Genomic DNA, 14,361 nt, shown 5'->3' on the forward strand with positions numbered 1-14,361 from the left:
TTGTTTCCTAATCTGAAATCAGCTTGAAATTATTCAAATGCTGTGTAACAGAAAAACAAATTAATTACAGTTACGTTAATTTACATTACATTAATTACGCAAACTAATTTGACACATTCATTCGAGTTGTTATTACAATAAGCGCATAATTACTTAATCACATAATTTTTACATCAGCATAAAAAACTAGTGACAGTAAATGTATTTACTGGGCAAATTACGAAAAACTCAGGTGAGTGAGCACTTTGATTACTTACATACGAACTTTCCAGAAATATTATCCCCTTATGACTAATGATCCATCAGATTCCTTGTTTCCTCTTAGGTCTGGGTCCTGTGCAATGGCTGCTTGAGAATTGGAGCCGGAGAGGAATTAAATATTCACTGCTGTGTTTGACTTCTATGTAAACACTATACCCTTCCACTCCCCGGAAGGAAAATACAAGTTAATAAGTGTTTCGGTCTGGCCATACTTACAAAAACACCTTCCTAGCTACGATGAAGCGTTACATCCCACTTCGCAGTGGGTGCCCTGGGGGACCAGTCACTGATTCCTGACCTACATTTTCAGTACTGGACCCGTATTAGGGCTCGCTGAGTTTACTATATACTCCTTTAACCACAACTCTAGCTACTAAAATATTCACCAAACAGACTAAAAAGCTAGGATTTTTTGTAAACTCTTCCATATAGTGTTTTCATATCATTAGAACCACAAATAGCTTTTAAATATAGCTTTGGGTAAATTCTATTCTACCTTTCTTTTATTTGGAAAGACCCTGAACTAATGTTAATAACATCACAATGACAATTTGTTCGGTTGTATATGCACACACCTGTAGGCTTTTTTGACATTTGAAGACTGTAACCCAGAGAATTAAAACATAAACTATATAACATACAGCATAGTTTGTTTGCTTAGTTGACTTTGTCATGCTAATTACAAACATCCTTGAAATGTCCGAATTTCTTTTCTTTTTTTTTTGGTAATATTATGATAATTTTATTCAAAGGGAATATTAAGGACTAAATAAAGAGTCCTTTTGGTGATTTTTCTCTTCATCCATCTTTCGTCCATGTACTTATCTTGCAAAGGGGCTCTACAATGAATTTTTCTCTAATTCTAATTCTAAGTCTGTAAATTTAATACAGAACCTTTATTAATCCCTGTGGGGAAACACTTTTTTTCGCCTCCCCCCATCTTGCTCACCACGAGACACACAGACATGTGACTATTCCACCAAGGGTGGGGCTTTAATGGGCAGCATTCTGAGCCCACTAGAGAGGCTCAGCCTGCTAGACCACACACCACCCCAAGTTAAACAATGTTCAAGAAATGCAGTCGAAGGTGCCTTCTGTTGGGCACAGGGACTAACTAGTGCTCTCGCAATCCAATACTACAGAATGTGAAGGAATAAATACCCCAAGTGATAGTTCTGGAAACTATGCTTCCCTAAGTACTAAAAGCCAGTAGATTTTCAGCAAATGAAGGTGTTTTTTTACTGCTCTGAATCATTTCATTTGAATCAATATATGCGTCGGAATCAATACATCCGATAGTATTAACATATTATGTATGGAAAGCTTTACATAAACAGCGAGGATAAAATATCTTGCAGGGAATCACTATAAATAGTAGATAATGAACCACAGTCGGCCCTCAGTATCCACGGCGGATCGGTTCAAGGACTCCCTCCTTCCGGATCGCAATACCCGGGCGGGCTGAAGTCCCTTATATAAAATGGTGTAATATTTGCATATAACCTACGCAGTTTCTGGTGTGTACTTTAAATCATCTTTAGATTAAACAATGTAAATGCTATGTAAATAGCTGTTATGCTGTATTGATTATGGAATCAACAGAAAAAAAGCATGTATGCGTTCAGTACAGACACAACTATCGTAGTACATATAGAAAATATAATTATGCAAAAAAATATTAATTCTCTCTCTCTCTCTCTCTCTCTCTCACTCATACACACACACATACACACAGACACACACACATGTACACACTGTTTTAACACTCACCAACACCCAAAACTACACATTACTTTATTCGTTCAGTAGTGCTCGGTGCACGGCAAATTCATGTTTTGCCTTTTGAATCTTTCTGCAATCCATTTTCCGGAGTATTTTTGATTTGCGGTCGGTGAAATCTGTTGAACCCATGTACACAGAGGGCCAATTGAACAATAAATCCTGAAATCAATAATACTAACATCAAAATACGGTACAGCATCACCACTAATAAATCATGATTTATTTATTTTCTTTTATAAATTATGGATGGCATCTTTAATAGTTCAGTAAGAATCACACATCCCAATACATTCCTAACATGTAGCCTATCTGTAAGATACCGGATGAAGATCATTGGGACATTGTTGCTGATAAATGACATGAACTAGGTCCATTGGCATCAACCAAGATGATGTACCATCTAGTACAACACTCAAATAACAAGATTGTGCTGCAATGGCTTTAGGGTTGTGGAATTGTTCACTAACGCTGTGTCATAACCCAGTCAAGCTGGGGTTTCATATCCCATCCCTGCTCTGTTTGTGTAAATTTTGCATGTTTTCTGTGAGTGCACAGAATTAATTTAGGAATACTGGTTTTCTTCTGTAGTCTGAAAATATGTGGTCAGGTCAGTGTTTCTCAACCCAGTCCTTGGGGGGGCCTTACATGATCCATGTTTTTGCTTCCTTCCCAGACTGTTCCTGGAAGGGAGCAAAAACGAGGCCTGTCTGGGTCCACGAGGTTCAGGCAGAGAAACAATTGGAAAGATTGGAAATTGATGTTTTCAAATTGCCTACAGTGGGTATGTGCCCAGAGATGGACTGTCGTAGCATCCATGGTGTCCCATTCCCTCTGCTTCCCATGATACACCCACTGCCAGCTTACAGTGGGTAAGAAAATCAATCTTTATTTGGATTGCAGTTTTAAACGCAGGGTTTACAATGTGTTTACAGACATTTTAAAAGACAAAAAAATAAATAAATAAATAATAAAATAAGTGCATAAAATAAATTAACAAAATTACTGATTATCATGCATTTGTTACGGGGAGGCATGACAAAGGAGGGAAAAGAGGGACAATCCACAGAGCGGCTCGTAACAAAAAGGCTTTATTAACAAAACAGAACACAAAAGGGGGAAACCAGACAATAAGGAGACCACTAGGGGGTCAAGAACAAAACAGGAAAAAAAAGAACTAAGTAAAAGTAACCACAAAGTAATACAACAAGGGAACAAAGCAAAACAAAGAGCAAGACTGGTATACAAACACAGCTACAGAACCGTCACACATAATCACTTGGGGCAACAAGGAACTGGTGAGGTACATTTGCAATCAACAGGCACAGAGAGGTCAATCAACAGATAAGGTAAAGGACTAAACACTAAGGAAAATCAAAACTAGGGAAACCAAAGGAACAGGGAACATGAACATGGGCAAAAAATAAGGAACTGCAACAGAAATACCTATACAAATATTAACCCAGGAGAACATAAAAACAACAAACATTCAACGGCCAACCTCAAACCTACAACCCAAAATGATTTAGCCTGTTAAGCTGTGCAACAGCCTGGGGATAAGGCAAACACACTAGGGACTAAGGGCTACAAGACAGAGGAGGGAACAGGATGGCAAGCGACACCTCCTGGACAAACAGAGACAAGACACATGGGGCAGGGCTAGACGGGCACCGATCCTGACAACGTTATTACCTTCACTGGTGAAAAGATGCATTTTCAATTTATTGATTTGTTATTGTTAGTTAATTGTTTTAGTTATGAACATTTAAGAGTTGTATCTGGACACAAAACAATATTATGTAGTATTTTTGGAGTAAGAATCAGCTTTAAATATACATACGCCATGAATAGTATCTTGTAGTGACAGTGTTCAAATATTTTGTTAACATTTTTTTGAAAGAATATTTGGAAATATTAAGAATCACACAGCAAATACATTTTAAGCCCAACATGGAGCTTCCTGACGTGTGTTGAAATAGATCAAAAGTCACCTATTGCTTAAACCCCTGAGCAGTAATGACCTCCTTGCAATATTCTGAAAATTGAGTACAGAAAGAAAATACTGCTTGATATAACAGTGTGCCTTCAACTATACCAAATAGATTTAGTTCAGAAAGTTATGGTACAAGACACAAAAATGCACTCAAGCATCTTCTAAGTGCTTGAAACCTGGATGATTTTTAGCCTGGGGAAAACATTCAAAAGATTCCAGACCAATTTCACTTAATTGGTCTATAAAACTTTTTGAAAATTAATTATTATTTGCAAATAATATGCCATTGTCGAGTGTCTGTGCTGTAATAGTGATGTATTCTAAACAAACAAAGCTATTTCAACGTTACTCCCATTTTCCACGACATATCTGAGTGAGCTGAGCTTTTCAAGCCCGACTCATATAAAAACTAAAAAGAGAGAGACAGAGAGCTGCTGAGGAGGAGCTTCGTGTGTCTGTCTTCAGTTCCTGCTAGGAGATCAGCTTTGTGTTCATCCAAACAGGCTCAGGCTTCACACTGAGTATAAATAAATTGAGAGATTATTTTCTCATTACTAGGCTACAGAGTGTCATTTTGTAACATTTTGCTTGGTGGTCTGCCGTGGGATTTTTTCAATGTAAAAAATGTGCTGTGGCTCAAAAAAGGTTGAAATACACTGTTCTAAGCAGCATTACACACACACACACACACACACACACACACACACAAACACACACACACAGTAGTATCCATATCTCTGTTGGGACTGTCTATTCATTTCTGTGGGAAAAAATCCCCCCCCTCCCCCCCCCGCATGACAACCTACCCAGCTCTAACTTTAACCATAAGTAACTAATCTAAATATCAGACTTTTGATATTTTTTATTTTTTTTATTGCTATTACAGATTTTTATAAAATGGTCTCAACAACGTCAAAATAACAGCCCTTTCTGGTTCCCACAATCTGGTATATATATGGCTCTCTCTCTCTCTCTCACACACACACACACACACACACACATACACAACACTGTAATTGTAAGTGGATTTCTCTATACACTCCAGAATCATTTAGTGTCACAAAAATTCCCATCGTACGATTTACATTTTGTTTTCACTCTTTTAAGCTGAACCAGGAATAATGGTGAAAGTGCTTTAAGGCCAAGATAAGTCACTAGATACGCCACTGGCTTGCACATTAATGTTAATTTAATGTTAAGTTGCCAGGCAGAATGAATATACATTATAACCACATTATTTTAAAGACGAACTTAATCAGCCATGTTATTCAGTGTCTGCCGACACGAGTGATATTCAGTATGAAAGAATACTATGCAAATTGTTTTAATATAAAATTCCCACTGACCGCCTGCATCATTTCTCAGACATACAGTAATGCTCGCTGCACAGCCTCAAATGTAATTTAATATAAAATATGTTTGTTTTACAGAACTGAACTTCTACAACTCAAGACTCAACATCTGGACTCCTGGACTTAAAATGGGAACCAAGAAAGATGTTTCTGACGTTCCTTTAGGTAGCCAGCTGACAGCTCTGGTCCTTCCAGTGCCAAACATGTCACAGATGGACGAGTTCAGAGTTAATGTCATCCAGTACTTTTTCAAAGGGAATACTGAAAAATATTCATGCAGGGGAGCATGATGTGAGATCTACGCGTTGGAAGACAGGACGTGGAACCCAATGTCCGGATGAATACAAGGAAATACACTATTCCGGGGAATTTACCGAGAGCAGACAATACGTAGCTCTTACTTCAGCAGCAAAAAGCATTTGGGGTCGATCTGGTTATGTACAGGATTCTACAAGAACTTGGGAATTAAACAATTAAAAGCAGAAAGCAAGTTGTTTGCCAAGACGAAATGGAGAAGGACAGTGATCGAAGTAGAGACTGTAGCTGATTTTATGATTTAAGCTCTCCTGCATTCTCTGTTCAGCGGTGATCTGTAACGACTCCACTAAATTGACACGTCACTTCTGTTTGAAGCGATTTTATGCATTCACTAATTGCAGTCACAAAAAAAGTTAATGCACACACAATGTCAGCACTGGTCACGATTTTTAAGAATTGCTTATTGATGATGCCCGCAGTTTAATTAATTCTTTATGTCTCACTTGTTTCTTTTTCTGTACATGGTTGAAAATGTTATTTATTATGCATAAATTAGCTCTGCGTTTCCTCTTCACTCTGAATCATCTAAGCAGATGGACGAGCTCAGTTAACAGGCTGCCTCAAGAAGAGCCTCAAAGGCTGAAACACATTTGCTTGTTTTGCTTTTATATTACACACACCTCCTATGGGAGGCTTAAATATTTGATAAAGTCGAGGCAGATGCCACGCAGGGAGATTTCTGGTGCTTTTCTAAGCAATGGCGATAGAAATGTCTACGGTATATCTGCAAAGACAGTTACGTAAAAACAACAAATAGTATTATTGAGTGGAAGTAGTCTTCAGTTATTCGTCCTCCACGTTTATTTAAATCTGGATGAAATCTGGAAAATCTTGTATGCGGCACAGTTCGAAGATTAGAAAAGATAATTAATTGATTAGGTCTGAGAAGTTTTCAACCCAGTTTTGTATCAGATGCCATAACGTATCCCACAATGCAGTGTTGCGTTTAATTTCATAACTTGCCACATCACAGGCTCGATCACGTTACGCTGTTTCTCCACATCGCTGAGATACAGATGCTGTCTAGGCTGCAGTCGTGCATTTATACAATGAAGCAAAAATTACTAACCTTTGAGAGGACTGAAACGGATAGACGTCCATTTTGAGTAAATGTAAGATGCCTGTTAATATTTCCATTGATTCTTTTGAAAATTCCAACGTTTATTCTTTCCAAAATATACTTCAATGGGTAGCTTAACATGATAACATTTCCTTGTTTTCTAAATGTAGAATTGTTTATTGAAACAGATTTAAAATCACGTATCCATATAGCCATCCCTCCATCATCCATAATAAGTACAGAGTCACGTTAGCCTGCAGCCAGGATGTCCTGTCTTCTGTTGTGGTCTTCATGCTTTCCAGGGCCATGTTCACTGTTGTGATGATTGAGTCCATAATTATTATAAGCAATGCAGTCACTTTCTTAGTCATGAAGGACATGGGAAAGACTAGCTGGATATGATGCACTGATAGACCACATGATATCAATTCAATTTCATGAACTCCCCTTCACTATGACAGTTATATAGGGTAATGCACCAACAACTGATGCAGACAAGAAATTGAAAAGTTTTATGGCCAGGTTCAGGCTGAAATTGACAGGGCATGCAAACAAGATATACTTCTGAAGACTGGAGACTTGCAGAATGCTAACGTCAGAATTGAGAAGGTGGAAAGTACAGCCGGCCAGCAGAAATAAAGCTGGAGAGCAACCAATCAGCTTACGAAAATCCAGAGTGTTCTTCATTGCCAGTGTCTTCTTCAAGCAGTCAAAGTGGACATCACGAGATGCAGTTTACAGAAGTTGAATAAACTAAATTCTCAGTGCCGAACAGTGGAAGAGCTCAGTTGAAACAGAGAAGATGCGGCCTAGAGCAGGTAGCGGAACAGATCTCTGGCAGGAAAGTAGGACAAATTGCACATGGATATGTGGAGAACAAGAAAATTCCACTATTTCACATATGAAATGCCTGAGGCCTCATTTATCAAAGCTGTATGTGCACAAACAGATGCTCAAAATGTGCATACGAAAATGTATCTAATGAAACTTCACGCGGAAAAAATGTGTTTATTTACGGAAAATTAGATGGAGGTGTATGTATATCATTTCGGTCAAATCAGGTCAAATTGGGAAAAGGCGGCACCAATTGTAAAGCAGGGAACTGTCGTGCACATGTCAACAATTCATAACATCAATCCATCCTTCACATGAAAACCCATATAAATGTGAACTGGGATGTATTTTAATTATTATTATTTTATTAATTGCATTTATTTCATTCCCCTGGGATTTTGTTTGTTTGTGTAAGCCAAAGACTATATACTTACCTTTGATCATTTAATTTGCCATATGCTACGTCCTCTTTCCATGAATTAAAAATTCCTCTAATTATAACGAGTAGCTCTAAATGTGAATTAGGGATCAGACATAAGTATGCATGGATTGACTTATAAAACATGTTCTTACTAGTGACTATGTAAAGGGAATGATTAGAAGGGAATGAGTTTTCATAAACCACGTGGACCAGGGGGATCCCCACAACGTCATTCGGGGATCCACTCACTGGACAGCCACATGCTCTGAGGGATTCTTATCGGCAAGAAATGCCCAATCACTGACGCCCAGTCCAGCATGCACCTTAGATTTCCAGTGTCCTGTTACCAGCTACGTCCCTTTGCCCGTCTGTCACAGATTGTCTTAATTGTTTCTCCATTTTCGCTGATTGTTTCTCTGTAGCACTCGGGCTGACGCAAGATCTTTGCGGTTTTAGAGATTTTGAATGCTTTCCCTGCTGACTGCTGATTGGTCAGCTTGCCCTACCTATTCCTCCCCTATCTTGCAATTTACAGACAGATCCATGCTGGTAGGTGACCAATAACCACTGTACTACGAGGTGACCCCACCATGTCACAGTGTTAAGGGTTAAAGATTCCAACAAGGGCTTTCAGGCAGCACTGAGGAGAGTGATTTCAGTGGTGAGAGCTTCTCCTTTTGGCATGTACTTTGGGACTTTGCAATCCTTTTATATTCACATAAAGCTATACAAGAGTCTAAAGGAAAGGGAAAAACCGAATTGCGCGATCTCCTGTGAGATTGGACGAGACTGGCTAGCCTTAGCTTGGCAAGTGCCCATTTTTAGACCACTATTGGTGCATACTGACCAATGCGTACCAGGAACACCTCACAAGACCTGCCAGTATGGAGACTGTCAAACCCAAACGTCTAACCATCACAATTTGGCCCTTGTCAAAGTCACTCAGATCTACACGCTTGCCCAGATCAAGATCTGACTGTTAATTTGCCTAATATATAATGGCACCTTTGACAGGTGCCATTGTAAAGAGATAATCAATATTATTTACGTTATCTGTCCATAGTTTTATGTTATGGTTGTTTGGCATACTATACAGCAGTAGATGCAGACAAAGAGTGATCAATCAGTTACTTTTGTCAATCAAAAGCAATTTCATTTTATTAATGCACAAGTCAGCTGTTATGCTGACAACACGGACATTATGCACACGGACACACATATACAAGATACACTATATGGACCAAAGATTTGAGACACCTGGCCATTACACTTCTAGAAAAGTTTTTGACATCCCATTCTATCCATAAGTATCAATATGCCGTTGGTCCCCCCTTTGCAGCTAAAACAGCTGTCACTCTTCTGGGGAGGTTTTCCACAATATTTTGGAGTGTGTCTGTGGGAATTTTTGCCCATTCATCCCGAAGAACATTTGTGAGGTTAGGCTTTCAATCTCCGTTCTAATTCATCCCAAAGGTGTTTGATGGGTCTGCATGAAGCACCTGAATTCAATAATTAAGAGGTGTGCCAAAAATCTTTGTCCAAATAGTCTATTTCTGACATTTCCAAGCAGAAATATGCGCACACTAGGTACAACAAATCCATATTTTTATATGTGCACACATTTTTTCAGAGTGTATTTTGATGAATGAGGTCCCTGAGCTTCTGCCTCAAATATTCTATTAGTAGATCACATACCAAATACAGGACACGAGTACTTCCCATTATCAGGCATGAGAAAGACGGGTGTATTACCATAAATTTTTTAAAGCGTAACATTCACTTTGCTCAACATCAGAAATGGTGGCGAGATATATCATGAAATCGATTCAAATGGCCGAGAGAGAGTTTTAACGTTTAATGGTGCTTCAGAATTGATAAAGGTGATGTTCCATCGAAAGGTGCCACCATATTTTTATATTTTCTTTGTTTTATCGGTTTATTATCACAAATCTATTTCCAGTGCATCTGCACATTTTTAGAAAGGATCCTTATAAATATTAAAGAACTGAAAAGGGAGGAAAGGGGTGTTTTGATTTTCTATTTCATTTGTTTTTGTATATATAATGCATGTTTATTTATAATAAAAAAACACCTATATATTTTTCATGAAGCAGCCTGTACATATAAGCCATGGTAAAATGAAATATTTGTAAACACTAGACACCCCTATAAGCATTTAAGAAGTGTGGAGGAGAAGACATGATTCTTGAGGAGACAGGAATGCCAAACAAACATGTGAGTAGATGGGAAATAAATACAAACAAACAGAGTCTGCTTTCACTTACAAAATAAATGCATGTAATTCATAATTATTTAGCAGAAGAATAAAACATAGTGACAATTATAAATCTCGGTTAAGTTCCCCTTAACAGTTCCAGAACAGAAACTACTAGCATGTACAAAAATAAAATGTTATCAGTATTCCTAACCTTTACAGGTCCCTTTGAAAGAAAAACATTTACTTTCTTTTATAACAGGATTTTAAAAGCATTTCTTTTTTTCCATCTGATGTTAAGTTTTGATTTTATTCATCTAAAAGATTTGAATGTTTTGAAAAAGAAAGTATTGCTCGTTATTTTTCATTCACAAAAAAAGATGTAGTGATGAGTAAAATGCCATATTATTTGAATAACTTTAAGATTAGATTCTCTTTTGGACACCAGCACATAAAAACTGATGGCACAGATATTTTTATTAATTACAATAGTTATATGTCATGTTGGCATGCAAATTTCTTTTACTATTGTCCTTTCGCCCCGGCTGCCTATGATGTCTGAAGACTATATTTATTACTGATCTTTGGTTGACAGTGCTGTTAAAGCAGAGATGTCGTCTCCCAGCGCTGTTATAGGTCGGCTCCCTGTTACACTCACACCTCTAACGACATCACCGATCCAAAAAGCCAGAGTCCCTCATCCAGAACACTGTCTCAAGCAAAAAGTTGGTAGCTATCAGACAGATTAATAATGCACCTCCAAATATGTTCAAGTATGTTTTACAATCATGCTCAGGCAGGGACACCATGAAAATAAAAACAAGGAGGGAGCAAGAACATATACTGTATGGGGGTCCCTGAAGATTTGAGAATGTCTGAATATAAATAGGGGATTCAGGGTCTAGTTCTAGAACCATAGCACAATTTTATGGTTGGATTGACCAGTTGATGTCAGGGTCGGTGTTTGTCAGACCTTGCCCTTTGTGTCCCTTCCCTGTTTGGCCAGCAGGTGTCGCTGGCCATCCAGTCTTTTCATTCTCTGTTTGATAACCCTTGTGTGTTACCTTTGTTCCTTGCACTGCTGCAGTGCTCTGTGGATTGAGTATCTGAATCTGAGACTAGTATCCTATATTTCTGGGTTCAAGTCTAGGCTCTGGCCAGCCTCAAAAATGTATTAACAATTATTGGTTTTCCATTTCCCCTGTGTTTGTTGTGTTTTATTTTGGTTTTCTGGTCATTGGTTTGGTCTGCATGTGCTCTGTGTCAATATTCCCAGTGTTTAATCCCCAGTATGTAGTTAATGTTTCCGAGTTTTGGTAGTTGTTAAAGCTGCCTAGTTTCTATGTTTGTTAATTGTGAGTGAAGTTCATCTGCCTGTTGCCTGGTTACCTGTACTGTGCTAATTAGGTAATTGTTATGTGCCACACCTGCCCCCTTGTTAGCTGGTTATCTGTTTGTATTTAAGTGCCTGCATTTGTTATGTTCTTGAATTAGTAATTGTACTTTGTTTTGTATGTTACTCTGCTTGGTTTCCTAGTTCTGGTCCCTATATTGTTGCTGCCTGCTATTACTTTGTCTGTTATTACTTTACTTGTTGTCTAGCCTATTCACATTACAGATGCTCCTCTACTTTCAAACGAGATGAGTTATCAAACAGCCATTCAGAACTTGAAATGTTTGTACTGTAAGTCGTTATTCAACATCGTTTTAACGGTATACGAAGAACTAGGATGCGGGGAGTACACATGGTACGCTGCTGTGCGGCGGGAGGAGTGGCCAGAAATTGTATAAGCCGGAATTGGCGTGCAGAAAAAAAAATGTTGCGGACAGGAAATGGAAGCCCAAAGAACACACTTTGGACTTAGTCCTCTTCGTTCATATACCTGAAGGTTCGTAAGTAGAGGAACATCTGTATATCTTAGTTCTTTTGTGTTTTTTTTTTTTTTTTTTTTTTTTTTTTGTTAATGGTCTTAAGTTTAGTTTGTTTTGACCCCTAGTGGTCCTTTTGTTTTTGTGCTTTCCCCTCTGTTCAGTTTATTTTGATAAATCCTTGTCTTAGAGCCGCTAAGTGGATCGTTACCTTTCAGTCTGAACCATGCCCACACTGCCATGACGGTCGTGTTGGAAATGAACAGATACTTTGATAGTGCATGGTACATATCCTACCTACAGATAACTAGCATGTAGGATGTACCTTAAATGAGGTTACTTTGTGTAGCTTTAGTGTTTTGCACAGTTTCTGTCTCCATAGCTTCTGAGATTTCAGCTGTTTTTAAGTGCCGATGACCTTATTTTTTTAGCTTAGCAACATTAACCTTCAATCATTCTCCTAATATGAGTCAAACTTAATGGAGTGTCAACTGGAGAAATTGCATTTCTATGTTTTTTCCGGACTCCCTCCTTTTCTACCAGATATTACAATTTAAACAAAGTTGCTACTGAATCTGCAGTGAATGTGTGGGGATTTCAAAGGATTTTTGGAGGCACACAGTTTGTTTGTTTTTGTTGCGATAAACCAAACTGTTTTAAGATGCGGAACTTTGTTTCATGAATACTGAAATACTATGAATACTGAAACCTCTGTGAAACTGTAAACATTTTGCATTTAACTTATGAAATCAGGCTTGTATTCCACTCCATCTTCATTTCCTTTACTGCATTTGTTTTGTTGTTTTCAATAAAAATGCAATTTTGCTATAAAACCTTGTTGGCTGTAAAATCGACTTCATATAATTTAATATAAGAACATGGCACTTACTTGTTTAACTTTATATAGACGTGAATGATGGATAGACATTTTTTAAAGCTGATTCCACGTCTCATGAATGGAGGCATGGTCATCTACAGCTGCTTGCCAATATGCACTGGCGTATGCGTGCTATTACAGTATGTCGATAATGATAGTGTTTTATTTTTTTTTCTGCCTCGACTGCAACAGAAATGTTTCAAAAGGACTAGGGCTGCACGATCCTTGGTAAAATATGAATAAAGATTTTTCTCCACTCGGAATAAAGATAGTGTTTGTCTCATGATTCCTCAGCAATATATATCTCTCGTTATTATTTAGCATTACATCCTGTCTTTATGAAGGTGGAAGAAACAATATGTAGATGTACAATATATCGGTTATCATACCAATATCCCTGGCCAATGTTTAAACTTTATCAATGTTAGAAATTAGCGGCGCTAGAGCTAAAGATACAAAGTTGTTTTATTGTGAGATGAGCTTCTTTTTGTGCTTTTGTACAAAGCGAGCTACGAGTGAGGCAAGTAGCACATTGCAAAAATTCATGTTGCCAAGGAGTCAACAGACGGAAGTGCAACTAGACTGAGCCTCCGATGCATGTGCATTCACAAGTGTACGCAGCTTTGGATCTGATGAAGTAGCTACCCAACAGCTACAAAACTATACAGTACATACTATGACACAACCATTAAACTGTTACACAGGGTATTACATAACTATTGAAGAGGCCCTATTATGGTAATTATCACTATGAAAATCCGTCAGATGAGAAGTATGCACTACCAGAAGCTACAGCAAACCCTGCTTGTACTTAATTCTGAGCTATGCAGCTGTGTTTGTGGACCATGATCTATACTTTTGAAGACCCCCTAAGTGGCTGTTACTTAAAGGTCTTGGATTATGTTGCAATATATAAAACGAAACTTTCTCCATTTTGACTTGGATATTAGCCAGCTTTCTTTAGCAAAGCAAAACAAGCAAAAAATAAAAAATAAAATGAACCAGCAGAAGCAGCATATGGTTAAGATCTATCATGACTATTTAAGGTAAAATATTGCCAGTATATCCTGAACACATTGCCCTATACCATATGGCTAGACTAGGAAAAACGAAATAAATATTCTCCACATTCTAATCACCCATGATCAAACACTGTGGGAAGCCAAGTGCCAGAACATATGTTCTTTACTGGTGCAGAGCGCTATCCAAAATGCAGTGCTTTCTTAAAGTAATTGATTTATCTCAAGATGCAGTCCCGTGTGAAAAGTAAAAAGGAGATGAGTGTGGGGTGCAGTAGGGCCGGCATCCATCCCTGGACTCGCCGTCGTTTTCTTCTACCTCATCTTCGGTTTTTAGCATGACCGCTAGTTTCCGTTTTCACA

The sequence above is a fragment of the Brienomyrus brachyistius genome, chromosome 20 (assembly GCF_023856365.1).
Source record: "Brienomyrus brachyistius isolate T26 chromosome 20, BBRACH_0.4, whole genome shotgun sequence".
Lineage (NCBI taxonomy): Eukaryota > Metazoa > Chordata > Actinopteri > Osteoglossiformes > Mormyridae > Brienomyrus > Brienomyrus brachyistius.